Below are 17,076 nucleotides of genomic sequence, written 5' to 3'. Positions count from 1 at the left end.
ATGGTATTTACTTAAGAGAGCTCATACTGGCTCCAGAGGCGGATTTTGGGGGGCACAACTGGTTCAGTCGCACTGGGTGCAGAACTTGGGGGTGCCACTAGGAAGCACCACAACTATTACAGTCATACCTTGGATCCTGAACGCCCAGGAACTCGGACGTTTTGGCTCCTGAACGCCGCAAACCTGGAAATGATTGTTCTGGTTTGCAAATGTTCTTTGGGAACCTGAAAGTCCAGCAGGGCTTCCACAGCTTCTGATTGGCTGCAAGAGCTTCCTGCAGCCAATCAGAAGCTGCGATTTGGTTTTGGAAGCCAAACGGACTTCTGGAACGGATTCCATTCGACTTCCAAGGTACAACTGTATTTAGAATGGCTCTGGGATTCAGGGGGTGCCAAATTTTGGTACTGCGCTGAAATTTGAGGCCTCAAGGTCCACCACTGCTGGCTCCCTACCTGAATAAAAATAACCCTTAAATGTTCTGTTTCCTGGAACTTCACATTTCTGGTTCTGCTGGATTCCTGGACCCACCCAGCCTATGGATCACATCTTCCGACTTTTAATAATTTGCAATTCTTTTTTTTTTTTAATTATTATTTTTCCAAAAACACTAAAAAAAGAAGAAAAGAAAAGAAAAAGAAAAACAATACAATACAACACATCAAATTAACAAAACAAGACTAAGACAATAAAATAAATCAACCAGTTTCATTATCCCATCTTTCATTCACTTATTTCCACGACCTCCTCACACCTCCCTTTTTGTATTCCACTTCTATTAATTATTTCAGCAATTCCTTTCCATCCTCCTCTGTTTTCTATCCTATAATTATCTTAACTCATTCTAACCTTATTTTTTTCCTTTAATACTCTATTAACCTATCTGTACTTAATTCCTTATAATATTTCTACTAAAGCCATATAACTTCATTTCAACATTTTTCTAACATTCATTAATCTTACAATATTTCTGTAGATAATCTTTAAACTTTTTCCAGTCTTCTTCCACCAACTCCTCTCCCTGGTCTCGGATTCTGCAATCCCATGAGGCACTGGGCCCCCATGACATCATAAAGTCCTACCCACGACATTGTAAAGTCCTGCCCGTGACATCTCTGCATCCCTACGTGGATCTTAAGGTTTGGGGTGACAGAGAACAGGAAACCTACCTCCAAATGGAGCCGCTGAAAGCAGCCATTGATACTGGTATCTGCTGGGCAGTGTCCAGAAGGAAGAGGAACAACAGAGGTGCCATAGCAGATATCGCTGTCCACTTCCAAGGAGGGTGGGAGGAGTTAAGCCCAGTCAGCTGGCCAGCTCTGCAAGTGTAAGGGAGAGAAGCAGATTGGGAGATGCTAAGCATCCCAGCAAGTGGGACGCGGGTCGTGCTGTGGTCTAAACCACAGAGCCTAGGGCTTGCCAATCAGAAGGTCGGCGGTTCGAATCCCCGCAACAGAGTGAGCTCCCATTGCTCGGTCCCTGCTCCTGCCAACCTAGCAGTTCAAAAGCACATCAAAGTGCAAGTAGATAAATAGGTACCACTCCGGCGGGAAGGTAAAAGGCGTTTCCGTGCGCTGCTCTGGTTTCGCCAGAAGCGGCTTAGTCATGCTGGTCACATGACCTGGAAAAACTGTCTGCAGACAAACATCAGCTTCCTCGGTCAGTAAAGCGAGATGAGCGCCACAACCCCAGAGTCGTTCGTGACTGGACTTAACAGTCAGGGGTCCCTTTACCTTTAAGCATCCCAGCAGCACTTCCTAGGGGTGGTATTTATGCGCCAGGCCAGAACCAGTAGAGATCCGAACAATGAGGTTTATTTTATTTTTTATTTTAAAGAAAGTTGCTAAACCTCTTAGAAGAGATGGTACAAAGTAAGATGTGCAGGCAAACTTCTAAGTGAGAGGTGCAATGAGCAAGCCTTACTGCTCTCAACTTTCAGTGTTTTCTAGCCAATGAATGAAGTCAGAGTTGTGATTGACAAGTGAGTTGTCTGCGCATCAGGCAACAAGAGTCCAGCCCCAAAGACCTGCTGTTTCCCGCTCCCTGTTTTTTCTTCCCCGCTTCGCTGTTGTTTTCTACTCCTTGCAATCTCCAAAGTTTAAAAGAGCTACAATTTCCCCTCATCTCCCTTTGCCTTTCCTCGCAGACAGGACTCATCTTTCCTGTGTCAGGTTCATCTGAGGACAGGTACTCCCTACATGGTGTGGTGGGGTTTTTTGGCAAATACTGCTACACAAGAAGTGTGGGTGGAAGATGTTAGAGGATTCCACCCCGATATAGCAAATGCGAAATCTTTGCAATGAGGACTTGCTTCCGAGTAAAGCACGTGTGGGATTGTTAGCATGTTCTGAGCTGCCTTGGAGGTCATCCAATCAAAAACCGAGGTCTTTTAGAAGATAGGCTCTGGCTGACATTGTTTATATCACTCCTTGATAGCATGCACGTTCCCACTCTCACCCACCTATCAATCTTATGAAACCCCATGAGGTTGGTTTGAATTGCAAGCTTGGCTTCTGAGGAAATGGCAGATGGGTTCACAGGGTCAGTATGAACTCTCACTTTGGGAATAAGCACACCTGAGTGCAAGTGAGGTTTATGAATCAAAGTAAACGTACAGTAATGTGGTTGGATTAAGACGGGCTGAAGCTTTGGAGCTGTACCAATTTGCAAGGTGGAGTGAGGGACCCAGAAAAACATAGTTGTTTTTTTAAAATTTTTTATTGATTTCAACATATAAATTATAAAATGTACCACAAAACATCACTTATACAATCTTTTTAGACTTCCATCAGCACCTCTGATGATCCACCATTTTAACCACTTCTTATGCATTTCTTAACTTTATATTGCCTTTACATCTCTTAACAAATCATCCTTCCCCGTCTCCAATTTTGCAATACTTCCAATAATACTCCTCACAAAACTTCTTGCAAACCTACAAACATCGTCTGATCTTCACAAATACTTTTTGAGTAGTCCATAAATTTACTCCAGTCTTCCATGAATTTCTGATCCTGCCGGTTTCGAATCCTTCCTGTTAGTTTATCTAATTCTGCATAGTCCATTAACTTCATTCTCCATTCTTCAATCGTCGGTAATTCTTCTTGCTTCCATTTTTGGGCCAGTAATATTCTTGCTCCTGTTATTGCATATAAAAAGGAAAAACATAGTTAAAGGGAGCAAAATGTGATGCCCGTAATACAAGCACTAAGTCTTTCCCCACTGCTTACTAATTTACCCAATCTATGAGCCTTGTTCAAAGATTTAAATTTCCCAGCTGAGAGATTGATTATCTGATTAACTTTTTATTAGGAGAAAGGTCCTCATACTTCTGAAAAAGTAACCTGTTTTGCCTTTAGACTACCAGTTTTAAGGAGAAATGTTTGCCGGGATGATAAGTTAAATTCTTCAGCGGAGCAAACTCTTATCCGACAGAATGCCTGGTTTTCATAATTACTTTGCATAATGTGTTTTATTCTGTCGTATGTGTCTCGTTTTGTTTTGTAATGGCTTCGGCTACACAAAAATAAATAATATTGGAATCCCCATTTGCAGTATTTGTCATAGAATCATAGAATTGAAGAGTTGGAGAGGGACCCAACTGCCTGCAATCCAGGAACCTCAACCACCTCTCAAAGCACTGATTATAAAATCCAGGATGAGTGAGATTGCCAAGGTGGGCTGGGGAATCGCTGAAAAGGGATCCTAAAAGAAGGGATTTCAAAACTGTCAGCAGAACCATACGTAATATCTCTGTTTCTCCACAAGAGGGCAAAAATAACAGGTAGGCGATTTCCTGTTGCCCTTGATCAATCACATGCAGAATCTCTGCAGTGAGTCCTTAAGGCAGTGGTTTTCTTCCCCACCCCCCACCCCCACCAGTCCACACTTTTGGAATAAAAATTTGCTTGTGCCACATCATAGTTTTTATTGACACAGTGCAGCTACGTAAGAATGTGAATCATTCCCAAAGTATAAACGAGCCTCTTACATATGTACCTTAAAAGTATACATACAAACTCAATGAAAAGTGTGAGCTTGCTTTTGCTGGGTAATCTCATTTATGTTAGGTCAATCCGAGGCAGACCAAGTCTCATCAACGCAAAGAAGCTTTTCTCTTTACCTGAACTCTCCTGTTCGTCAGAGTTGAAAATCCAAGTTTGCAACAATATGTTGAGGAGAAGTATAGAAGAATAGCCAGTGCTCGTGAAGCATGGATATTGTTTCTGGTTTTGTGTCCATTCTGCAATGGAATGTTTAAATGTTCCTTTGAATTGTCCTTGAATCTTCCTTGCCATCCTCTCCTGCCACACTGCTGCCTTAAGCTGTGTGGCTTCTCAGTACCGAGAAAGCTTCACAGCAGAACATGCCTGGATAGCTCAGTTGGTTAGAGCATGGTGCTGATAATGGCAAGGTTGAAAGTTCAATTCTCAGGGACCCTTCCAACTCCACAGTTCTATTATTCTGTGATCCTATGACCACAAAAAACAAAATGTCTGGCATTAAAAAGAGTATTGTACAGCGGTACCTCGGGTTACAGACGCTTCAGGTTACAGACGCTTCAGGTTACAGACTCTGCTAACCCAGAAATAGTACCTCGGGTTAAGAACTTTGCTTCAGGATGAGAACAGAAATCGCACGGCGGCAGCGGGAGGCCCCATTGGCTAAAGTGGTACCTCAGGTTAAGAACAGTTTCAGGTTAAGAATGGACCTCCAGAACGAATTAAGTTCTTAACCTGAGGTACCACTGTAATTAATCCACGATGCCCACGTATTATGGCTAGTAGCCACAGGTAGCCTTATTCTCTTCCCCCTCCCCCTCCCATACATTTTATTGAAACATTTCACCATTGTTGTCGTTTAGTCATGTCCAACTCTTCGGACCAGAGCACGCCAGGCACTCCTGTCTTCCACTGCCTCCCGCAGTTTGGTCAAACTCATGCTGGTAGCTTTGAGAACACTGTCCAACCATCTCGCCCTCTGTCGTCCCCTTCTCCTTGTGCCCTCCATCTTTCCCAACATCAGGGTCTTTTCCAGGGAGTCTTCTCTTCTCATGAGGTGGCCAAAGTCTTGGAGCCTCAGCTTCAGGATCTGTCCTTCCAGTGAGCACTCAGGGCTGATTTCCTTCAGACTGGATAGGTTTGATCTTCTTGCAGTTCATGGGACTCTCAAGAGTCTCCTCCAGCACCATAATTCAAAAGCATCAATTCTTCAGCAATCAGCCTTCTTTCATTTCACCATACAGTTCAAAAAAAAAAAGCTGATCTTAAATAAACAAAAGAAAAGAAAGAGAAAAGGAGCACGGAGAATACAGAGCCCTCTCTCAAAGGTAGAACTTAATCCTTGTCTCACACAGAAAGAGGTGGGCCCTTCCGGTTAAAGGTTGGCATGGGGGCAACGTGGAAGTTATGCCTATGGGATGTTCTCTTTATGGTCCTATCCATACACAACGCCTCATTCATTGGCTGTCATTAATTATTATTAATTATTATTAATTTTTTTATATCCCGCCCTCCCCAGCCAAAGCCAGGCTCAGAGCAGCTAACAACAATAAAAATAACACAGTTTACATAAAATCACAGTCAATTAATTGAAATACATTCTAAAATCAATTTATTCTAAAATCAATTCAGAGTCAAATTAATGGCAACCATTGGGCTAGAATGCTATGAGGATTACAGAAGGACTGAGCCTTAGCCAAAGGCCTGGTGGAACAGCTCTGTCTTGCAGGCCCTGCGGAAAGAAGTCCTGCAGGGCCCTGGTCTCTTGTGACAGAGGATTCCACCAGATTGGAGCCACAGCCAAAAAAAGCCCTGGCTTTGGTTGAGGCCAGCCTAACCTCCCTGTGGCCAGGGATATTCAAGATGTTTTTGTTTGAAGACCGTAAGGTCCTCCGTGGGACATACCAGGAGAGGCGGTCCCATAGGTATGAGGGTCCTAGGTGGTATAGGGCTTTAAAGGTTAAAACCAGCACCTCGAACCTGATCCTGTACTCCACCGGGAGCCAGTGCAGCTGGTATAGCACCGGGTGAATGTGATCCCGCGGCGAGGACCCCATAAGGAGTCTCGCCGCAGCATTCTGCAGCCACTAGAGTTTCTGAGTCGGTGTCAAAGGCAGCCCCACATAGAGTGAGTTACAATAATGAAGTGTGGCTAGGATGGCTTTGGGATGCGGGTGGCGCTGTGGGTTAAACCACAGAACCTAGGACTTGCCGATCAGAAGGTCGGCAGTTTGAATCCCTGCGACAGGGTGAGCTCCCGTTGCTCAGTCCCTGCTCCTACCAACCTAGCAGTTCGAAAGCACATCAATAGTGCAAGTAGATAAATAGGTACCGCTCTGGCGGGAAGGTAAACGGCGTTTCCATGCACTGCTCTGGTTCATCAGAAGTAGCTTAGTCATGCTGGCCACATGACCTAGAAGCTGTACGCCGGCTCCCTCGACCAATAAAGTGAGATGAGCACTGCAACCCCAGAGAGTCACGACTGGACCTAATGGTCAGGGGTACCTTTACCTAGGATGGCTTTGGGTCCTCCAGACTGGAGGGGGGGAGGTTCGGATGTGTGGTCTGCAACATGTCTCAGCTGCAATAATGGTGCTTTCGAACTGGGTTTCTACTGAGCAGTCCAGCCATCATTCCGCTCCGTTAGCTATTTTGCAATGCTTCCAGCCCAAAAAGTTTGCAGGCATAGACAGTATTGAAAGCGGAGCTGCGTAAGATGGAGGCCAAGAGTATCGGCATTGCTATGCTTTGCATGTGCATGGATCCCCCAGCTGAAAAACGTTGCTTTGGTTCTGATCCGTTATAGCTGTTCCTACATTCTTGCACTTTACTCTTCAACCGAGGCCAGATCTCCAAAATGCCATCTGTGGCAAACATCTGTCGGGAGGAATAACTTAGGCCTCAGTGCATCTTGTTGCAACGCACAAGGATCAGAGGCTACAGAGTCCTTCCATGTTACGATGACAAATTTTCCAAAGAAACAGCCCCCATCTTGGGCTTTTAAAGGTCAACATTCCAAAGCAGTTCCCTTCACAAACCACAAATCTATTTTAGCCGATATCCTCCTGGAAAGGAACCTCCTGCTTACGATCGCTGCATGGATTTTCCTATCCCCTCATAGTCTATCTTAAGACCCCTGCTGGTTTTGAGCAGTGATTCCTGCAGTATTGGACCAAGGCAACATTGTTTGCTTGCTTGTTTCCTTTCTTCTTCAGCCCTTCTCCAGCTGGGCAAATGATGTGACGGGTGTCTGTCGGCTTGAAAAAGTTCCCCACCACCACATGTGGCGTTTGAGCCCAATGACTTCATCCATGTTCCTTCTATAATAAATGGATGTGCAGATAGGAGGCTCTGCTTGGTTTTGTGGAGGCAAAATCACCACCTTCCAATGGTCTTCAGCCATGGGGCTTAGCGGGGCACGAAACCATCTTTCAGCTTTGTCAGGATGAGTAAATCTGGTCAAGATTTTGGCAGGCCAACAGAGAGTCAATCGCTTTGTGCTGATGGAGAGATAACAATCTTTGCAGACTTCTGGAAAGTCAAATATCACATCCACGTAGCACATCACTTTCTCCCAAAGATTCCTGCTAACGGTACAGTGGTACCTCAGGTTACATACGCTTCAGGTTACATACGCCTCAGGTTACAGACTCCGCTAACCCAGAAATAGTGCTTCAGGTTAAGAACTTTGCTTCAGGATGATAACAGAAATCGTGCAGCGGCAGCAGGAGGCCCCATTAGCTAAAGCAGTGCTTCAGGTTAAGAACAGTTTCAGGTTAAGAACGGACCTCTGGAACGAATTAAGTACTTAACCTGAGGTACCACTGTAGTTTGTTAAGGGTGATGGGAATTGTAGCTCTGTAAGGGGGCAAGCTACCGGGTGGCGCTGTGGTCTAAACCACTGAGCCTCTTGGGCTTGCCGATCAGAAGGTTGGCGGTTCGAATCCCCGCGACGGGGTGAGCTCCCGTTGCTCGGTCCCTGCTCCTGCCAACCTAGCAGTTCGAAAGCACGTCAAAGTGCAAGTAGATTAATAGGTACCACTCCGGCAGGAAGGTAAACGGCGTTTCCGTGCGCTGCTCTGGTTCGCCAGAAGCGGCTTGGTCATGCTGGCCACATGACCCGGAAGCTGTACGCCGGCTCCCTCGACCAATAAAGCGAGAGGAGCACTGCAACCCCAGAGTCATCCACGACTGGACCTAACGGTGAGGGGTCCCTTTACCTTTTAAGGGGGCAAGCTACAGTTCCCAGGTTTCTTTGAGGGGGAGAGCAGTGTGCTTTAAATGTGCGATCGTGTGTGTGACCAAAGTTGGCTTTGTCCCCTGGTTTTAATAACAATACCTTTATTGTCAATGTACAACCTGTGTACAATGAAATTAACCAAGCCTCCACCCCCACAAACACTCAATCTCATTGCACTCTGTGTGCTTGTCTCACAACACACCAACCCCGAAAGTCAGTTGCACTATATTATTTTCTGTTCAGCAGCCTAACAGCCCACAGATAGAAACTGTTTTTTAGCCTGTTGGTAGGACTGATTATACCTCTATATCTCCTGCCCGAGGGTAGAAGATTAAAGAGGTGCTGGCCGGGGTGTGAATCATCCCTGAGAATTTTTCTCGCTCTCCTAAGGCCACGATCCCTTGTGACGTCATCTAGTGGGCTCAGGGGACAGCCCATGATATCATGTTTCACCACCCTCTGTAAAGACTTTCTGTCCGTGGCTGTCAAGCCAACGTACCACACTGTGATACAATATGAGAGAACACTTTCTGTTGTGGACCTGTAGAAGGAGGTCATCAATTGTTTTTTAACATTGTTCTTTCGCAAGACACTGAGGAAATGGAGTCTGTTGGGCCTTCCTAACCACCTGAGTTGTATTGTTTTTCCAAGTGAGGTCTTCACTAAGGTAAACTCCCAGGAATTTAAAGGAAGAGACTCTCTCCACACAACCCCTCCAATATACAACGGGGCTAGTTCCCCTCTCTTCCTCCGAAAGTCCAAAACACCAGTTCCCCAAACTGCAAACAGTTTGGAAGAATGGTACATGAAAGGGTGCAGAGAAAAACAGATTGCTACTAAGCAAAACCTTACAACCAGCCCCCCTTCAGAAGAAGAAACAGGACTGTGTGCACCCTTTGCTATTATCTGTCTGTCTATTCTGTGCCACTAAAAAGTTGATTTTGCGACCATTCGGGACAATGCAAACCAAGCAAAGGTGCACAATTTCTTTTGGATGCATATTTTGTGTGGGTGTTATATCTTTGCCAGTGTGGTGTAGTGGTTAGAGCAGGGGTAGTCAACCTTTTTATACCTACCGCCCACTAATGCATCTTTCTTGATGGTAAAATTTCCTTACCGCCCACCAGTGCTCAATGGAAGGAGGATTCAGCTTGCGCCGTAGAATCCCCTACCGCCCACCTAGAATCCTGAAACGCCCACTAGTGGGCAGTAGGGACCAGGTTGACAACCCCTGGGTTAGACCCTGGGTTGGACTCAAGACCTGGAAGACCAGGGTTCAAATCCACCCCGCAGCCACAAAACGTATGGGTGACATTATTATTATTATTATTATTATTATTATTATTATTATTACTACAGTGGATGCTCAGGTTGCGAACGTGATCCGTGCGAGATGCATGTTCGCAAGCCGCAGCGTTCGCAACCCGCAGCGGCATGTCTGCGCACGAGTGGGTTGCGATTTGGCGCTTCTGCGCATGCGCGACCCCCGAAACCTGGTACTTCCGGGTTTCAGCGGGTCCGTAACCCAAAAAAAATGCAACCTGAAGAGTCTGTAACCTGAGGTATGACTGTATTATTATTATTATTAATAATAATAATAATTCAATTTATACACTGCCGTATACCTGGAGGTCTCAGGGCGGTTCACAACAAGACCACAACATATAAAATCAAACCAAAAGCAGTAACCCAATAGCCCCCCCCCCAAAAAAAAGCTACATTCTAAAAGGGTTTTGGATGTCAATAAGATCAATCAAAGGCCTGGTTAAAAAGGAACGTTTTGGCCCAGCACCTAAAGGTGTATAATAAAGACACCGGGTGAAATTCAATCTGCCCATTTCCAAGGATAGTTTTATGGTTAGCCCCTAACCATCCCTGCGTTGCGGGGGGGGGGGTTGGACTGCATGCCCTTTGGGGTCCCTTCCAACCCTACAATTCTATGATTCTATAAAACCACCCCTAAATTAATAAAAACAGCCATTAATAAAAACAAATGGTTGCTAGCCTGTCCTTATATCCCTATATTGCTTCTTTATTCTCTCTCTGAGCCACAAATGATTGGTTTTCATGAAGTTTTTCCACCTAGACACCTGGTGGCAACGCCTGGGGGGGTCACAGGAGAGCACGCAAGGAACTTTTTTGGGGGGAGGGGCAACCTTGTTACATTCAAAGTATCCATCTCAAATAAAAAGAGCTTTTTGATTACAGTGGTACCTCGGGTTACAGACGCTTCAGGTTACAGACTCCGCTAACCCAGAAATTGTACCTCGGGTTAAGAACTTTGCTTCAGGATGAGAACAGAAATCACATGACGACGGCACAGCAGCAGCAGGAGGCCCCATTAGCTAAAGTGGTACCTCAGGTTAAGAACAGTTTCAGGTTAAGAACGGACCTGGCATCCTTCTGAGCAAGCGAGCATCTTTCTCATACAATGTGTTTGCAGGACAGGGCTTGGACATAATTGCGGCGAGCGAAATGTGAGTGAAAGGAATTGGGGGTTGGGGACACAGGGAAGGAGCTGTTTCCCTTGCCAGCTCTGTGGTCAACACCACTGCCCTGACCTGATTACTTCAGCTGATGTTTTTCCTAAATCTGTCATGAATCAGCAATTATCAGCTTTCGCAACACTCTGTGACTGTCCTGCGAGAAGCTGCTGAGGGACTGTTTTATTGTGGGCTGGATGTTCCTGAAAGGACCTTTGAATATACAAAGACACACACTCTCTCTCTCCTTACACCCTCGGCTTTTCCTTGGCCAGAGAAAGTGCAGAAAGACAGAAGGGGGAAGAGGAGAGGGAGGTTAGAGAGCAAACTTCCACATCCCCCAAGTGTGAGGGAAATTCAGCTGAACGCAATTTGGATGTGAACCGAACGATGCCTTTTATAACAGGCTCGCATGTCAACAATATATTTTTCCATTAAGCCCTGGAAGAGGTCCAGATTGGGGAATTAAACGTTCCTTCTTCCATGGGAGTCCTTGCATAATAGGGAACGCGTGGAGTGGAATGGGATTAGCACCCATGCGCGGCTAATAGTTCCAAAAGGGCTCCGCTTCCTGTGCCTGGCTCACTGTGTATTGAAAAATTGTTGCTAAGTTCTTTGGTGTGTTTTTTTTAAAATGAAGGCAAAAAATAAGGGAATTTTCCCACCGGTTGATCAGCAGAACACTGGACAAACATGCTGGGTGATCTGTGTCAGGAGGTCTGTTTTGCAGGTCAGCACAGTCCCTAGGAAGCTCAAAAATAAAAAAGCCAGAGAAGACAAAAATGCAAACGCAATTCAGCACAGTTTGCTAAGAGTACTGATGGATAAATCTGTCAGTTTTGGTCCCCTCAGTTTTCAAATCAGCACTTTGCTTTTTTTTAAAAAAAAGTATCTTCATTAAAATGAACCAGTATTTTACTGCAAATTTCTCCGAAGAAACACATCTCTGTATGCAATTTCGCTTAACACAAACATTCTTTGCAAGCAATTTCCCCTATAGTTTTATGCACGTGTCGTAAAGCCCTCTGAGACCTTGAATAAATAGTGTTATATAAATATTATTTATAGAGGAATAAATTCAATACAGTCATATATGCATTTTCATGTGCGCTTTCCCTTGTAATCTGCATTTTTGTACACATTGTTTGGGATTGCCTTGCAAAATTCAGAGAAATTCGAATTTTGAAGGATAAGGGTGTTTTGGTTCGCGTATTGGTGCGAGCAGAGTGTAGTTTCTCATTAAAATGCAAACAAGATTTAATTTCCTCTCTGTCCTTAGCTGGGAGTCATCAGGCTTCAAGCATGAGATTGTGGACATGGAGCATAGGAGCCAACTTCTAGGGGCTGAGGGGTCTTCGGCCCCCCAATAAAATATTTAAGGTTGCTACCCGCCCCCTGTTGATGGACATTGCCATTCAGATGGTTTGTGAGCACCACATCATGTGATCGATTATGCAGGGTGGGGCTTACCTCCTCCCCATATTTTATTCAAATTGGCACCCCAGGTTAATAGACTACCCTGTCCCTTTCGTTAAAGTTTAAAACTTTCAGCTGCTCTTTGCCCTTCAGCTATGAGCCTGCTACTCTGAAATCCTTATAAAACACTCACTGAACACTTGATAACAAGCCCCACCCCAATGCCTGGGGTGCTTAGTTAAGCCCTGTGGCTAGAGCTCAATAAAGTAAATTAATTAATTAAAATGTACACGGCTTCTGTGAATAGGAAGGGACATAGGCAGCTGCCTTATGTTGAGCCAGACTCTTGGACTAGATAGCTCAGTATTGTCAACACTGACTGGCCATCTCTCCCAGCCCTGCCTGGTGATGCCAGGGATTGAACCTGTGACCTTCTGCACATAAAACAGATGCTCTACCACTGAGGTACGGTGCTTCCTAAGCACTCGCTCTTAGAGGAGGCTGCCCGCTGTGTCTCTGCATAATGCATTAACCTGGCCTACTTCCAATCAGCCTTCACTGGTAGAGGACAGTTGTTGTGTGCCATTTCTGCCCTACTAGTTGAAGACCAACATCTGATTCACAACAGAAGAAGAAGAAGAAGAGTTTGGATTTGATATCCCGCTTTATCACTACAGTGGTACCTTGGGTTAAGTACTTAATTCGTTCCAGAGGTCCGTTCTTAACCTGAAACTGTTCTTAACCTGAAGCACCACTTTAGCTAATGGGGCCTCCTGCTGCTGCCGCGTCGCCGGAGCACAATTTCTGTTCTCATCCTGAAGCAAAGTTCTTAACCCAAGGTACTATTTCTGGGTTAGCAGAGTCTGTAACCTGAAGCATATGTAACCTGAAGCGTATGTAACCCAAGGTACCACTGTACCCTAAGGAGTCTCAAAGCGGCTAACAATCTCCTTTCCCTTCCTCCCCCACAACAAACACTCTGTGAGGTGAGTGAAGCTGAGAGACTTCAGAGAAGTGTGACTAGCCCAAGTTCACCCAGCAGCTGGAGCGGAGACATGAACCCGGTTCACCAGATTACGAGTCCACCGCTCTTAACCACTACACCATACTGGCTATATGCAGGTAGGTGTCTTTAAAAAAAGAAGGCATCTCTAATCACATGGCGGTTTTGGATCAGGTTGGCCATATTGATTTGTATGCTGTTGGTGGATTTTTGTCATTGTCTTGTTGGGCTGTGTATGTGATAAAGGGGAGCCATACCGGGGTGAAGGCATCTTCTTCTATTTGTCCCGGTGTCAGTTTCAGTTTATTGGTTAATTTTTCTAGTAAGGCTGTTTTCCATACTATTTGGTACCATTGGTCCACGCTTACTCCTGACAGGTCTCTCCAGTGTCTGGTTACTCACACATGAAAACAAAGACCACCTAGCAAAACTGAGGGGAAGAGTTAGAGGAGTATTGAACCAGGAAATATTTGGAGAATGGAGAATATTTAAGGATTATATAAGATCATATTGTACCAATCACACCATATTAGCAGAACTTGAGTGATACTTGTAAACACAACAAATACTGTTTGTGGAGTAGACGGGAACAATATTAAAGAATATAAAACTGTGCGGAAAAAATGACAGTAGAAACAGTACAATGAGAATGATTGGAAGACTCATTTTGTCAGAAGTCTTTTTTATTTAAGTGTTTAATTAAGAATTAGGAAGATTAAGGTTTTTTATGTACGTAAATTTGCTTTTTCTTCTTTCTTTTTTCTGTATTTTCTTTTCTTTCTTCTTAATGGTTTTTCTTTAATTTTCTTTTTGTAGTATGAGATTGTAAATTCTTTGTATAAGTGTGTAATTAAAATTAATAAAGATTATTTTTTTTAAAAAAGACCACCACAGCCAACCACAAATGAACAACCACACCCTAGGCCAACCCCAACCTCTCTCACCACCAAAGGAACACAAGTGAACAGCAGAGAACCTGCACAAGCAACGCTGACACAAAAACCCACATATATTAAGTAAAATAGAAACATCGCCACCTGATAGAAACCCCCACTCATCTTTGTCCCCCCCTCCACCTCTTTCCCCCTTTTTTTCCTAATGTCTCGACAAATGAAACTGATTTGTAAAAAAAATGTTAAATGTGGGGGAATAAGAGAGAGAGACATTGCACATACTTTTGTAAATCAAGAAAATCTTAAATAAAAATACATTTTTTTAAAAAAAGCATGGTGGTTTTAATTGCACCAATTCAATTGGCAAGCTTTAGGGTTACACAGAAGTCTTGGTGGGTTCTCCTTCCTTGGAGGTTTTTAAGCAGAGCTTGGATGCCCATCTGTCACAGATGCTTTAGTTGAGGTTGGACTAGATGGCCTTTGGGAGTCCCTTTCAACTCTACAATTCTCTGATACTGGTATTCTTCTTGGGACGGGGAACTGACGCCTTCATCCTTCCAAAGCAGCAGTTCTCAACCTGTGGGTCCCCAGATGTTGTCGGACTACAACTCCCATCATCCCTAGCTAGCAAGGCCAGAGCTAAGGGATGATGGGAGTTGTAGTGCAACAACATCTGGGGACCCACAGGTTGAGAACCGCTGTTCTAAAGCCTGCTCTCCTGCCAAGGCAACTTGTTCAACGCCACCTGAACCCTTTTAGACCCCATGTCGTGCATTAGCGCCGCTTTTGTTTCAATCCCCTTCAAGATGATTAATTCCAGCCCGGATATGATAAACGGCTCCTTTGCGACTGCACATAACTTCGTTAACTCCTGTGCAGCACCCTCGTAAAGACCCGCGCATTAAATTCCTTCCCGGGAACATCAGAATTTCCTTTCGGGTCATTAATAACATTTGTTTGCGGGAGGTGAATTGACAGAGGGGGGGCAATTCCTCCCCACCGCCTTGCAGATATTCCCTCCGAGCAAAGATTGATAAGCGTGGCTGTGGCCCCACGTTCTGAGAGGCTGGGAGAATCACTTCTACTGCTGGAGACTCCTGCCAGAAGATCACTCAGTGCTTCAAGGCCTTGCTAAGGATTGCAGATATCTGTTATGCATTTGGAGAAGCGGCAGCTGGGAGGCCAAAGATGAAAAGTTATTTGCACAAACTAGGCAGGTATGGAATCAGGGGAGGGGAAGAGCCGTAGCTCAGGGGTACAGCATCCGCTTTGCATGCAGAAGGTCCCGGGTTCAGTCCCTGGCATCTTCATTTTTTTTTTTTTTTAATAATATTTATTAAAGTTTCAAAAGAAGAAAAAACACATTAATAAAAAAATTAACAATAAAAAGGAAAAATACAAAATAGAAAAAAGAAAAAACAGTTAAAAACAATTCCATCTTTTCATCACTTCTTTTACGTTTACTTGTTTCCCGGACCTCCTCATACCTCCCTCTTTTGTATTCCAATTCAATTTGTTAATCCAGCAATTCCTTTCCCTTCTTTTTAATCCTAATATATTATAACATTAAATTTTTACATATTAAAAACCAATTTTTCCATATTCTTTTCTACCTATACAACTAGAAACCACTTAACTTCAATCCAACATCATTCGAACATTCATTAATTTTACAATATTTCTGTAGATAGTCTTTAAATTTCTTCCAATCTTCTTCCACCGACTCTTCTCCCTGGTCACGGATTCTGCCAGTCATTTCCGCCAATTCCATATAGTCCATCAATTTCATCTGCCATTCCTCCAGCGTGGGTAAGTCTTGTGTCTTCCAATACTTTGCAATAAGTATTCTTGCTGCTGTTGTAGCACAGTCCCTGGCATCTTCAGGTAGGACTGGGAATGCTCCCCTCTCTGAAACCCTGTAGGGTGTCCATCAATATGCAGATGATACCCAGCTCTACCTCTCAAATCAGAACCAGTGAAGGCGGTGAAGGTCCTGTGTGAGTGTCTGGAGGCAGTTGGAGGATGGATGGCAGCTAACAGATTGAGGTTGAATCCTGACAAGACAGAAGTACAGTGGTACCTCAGGTTACATACGCTTCAGGTTACAGACGCTTCAGGTTACGGACTCCGCTAACCCAGAAATAATACCTCGAGTTAAGAACTTTGCTTCAGGATGAGAGCAGAAATCGTGCTCTGGCGGTGCGGCGGCCACAGGAGGCCCCATTAGCTAAAGTGGTGCTTCAGGTTAAGAACAGTTTCAGGTTAAGAATGGATCTCCGGAACGAATTGAATACTTAACCTGAGGTACCACTGTACTGTTTTTGGGGGACAGGAGGCGAGCGGGTGTGGAGGACTCCCTGGTCCTGAATGGGGTAACTGTGCCCTGAAGGACCAGGTGCGCAGCCTGGGAGTCATTTTGGACTCACAGCTGTCCATGGAGGCGCAGGTCAATTCTGTGTCCAGGGCAGCTGTTTACCAGCTCCATCTGGTATGCAGGCTGAGAGACTATCTGCCCGCAGACTGTCTCACCAGAGTCGTGCATGCTCTGGTGATCTCCTGCTTGGACTACTGCAATGTGCTCTACGTGGGGCTACCTTTGAAGGTGACCTGGAAACTACAACTAATCCAGAATGCGGCAGCTAGACTGGTGACTGGGAGCGGCCGCCGGGACCACATAACACCGGTCTAGAAAGACCTACATTGGCTCCCAGTACGTTTCTGAGCACAATTCAAAGTATTGGTGCTGACCTTTAAAGCCCTATTTGCTGAAGCAATCAAACAGCAATACAGTGGTACCTCGGGTTAAGTACTTAATTCGTTCCAGATGTCCATTCTTAACCTGAAACGGTTCTTAACCTGAAGCACCACTTTAGCTAATGGGGCCTCCTGCTGCCGCTGCGCCGCTGGAGCACGATTTCTGTTCTCATCCTGAAGCAAAGGTCTTAACCCGAGGTAATATTTCTGGGTTAGCGGAGTCTGTAACCTGAAGTGTATGTAACCTGAAGAGTATGTAACCCGAGGTACCACTGTACAGCTCCGTGAC

The 17,076-nt window shown here is 44.8% G+C and overlaps 1 long non-coding RNA gene across 1 annotated transcript; it reads left to right on the top strand.

The window, feature by feature from the left end:
* Positions 1–1,129: 1,129 nt before the first annotated feature.
* On the top strand, positions 1,130–7,340 carry LOC308474750. Its single transcript, XR_013984923.1, has 2 exons — positions 1,130–1,245; positions 7,214–7,340. It is a non-coding gene; the product is annotated as an uncharacterized lncRNA (long non-coding RNA).
* The last annotated feature ends 9,736 nt before the right edge of the window (positions 7,341–17,076 follow it).

Source organism: Podarcis pityusensis, assembly GCF_964106645.2.
Source record: "Podarcis pityusensis genome assembly, chromosome: 3".
Lineage (NCBI taxonomy): Eukaryota > Metazoa > Chordata > Lepidosauria > Squamata > Lacertidae > Podarcis > Podarcis pityusensis.
Note: the sequence above shows the minus strand (reverse complement) of the source record. Positions and strands in the feature narration are given on the sequence as shown.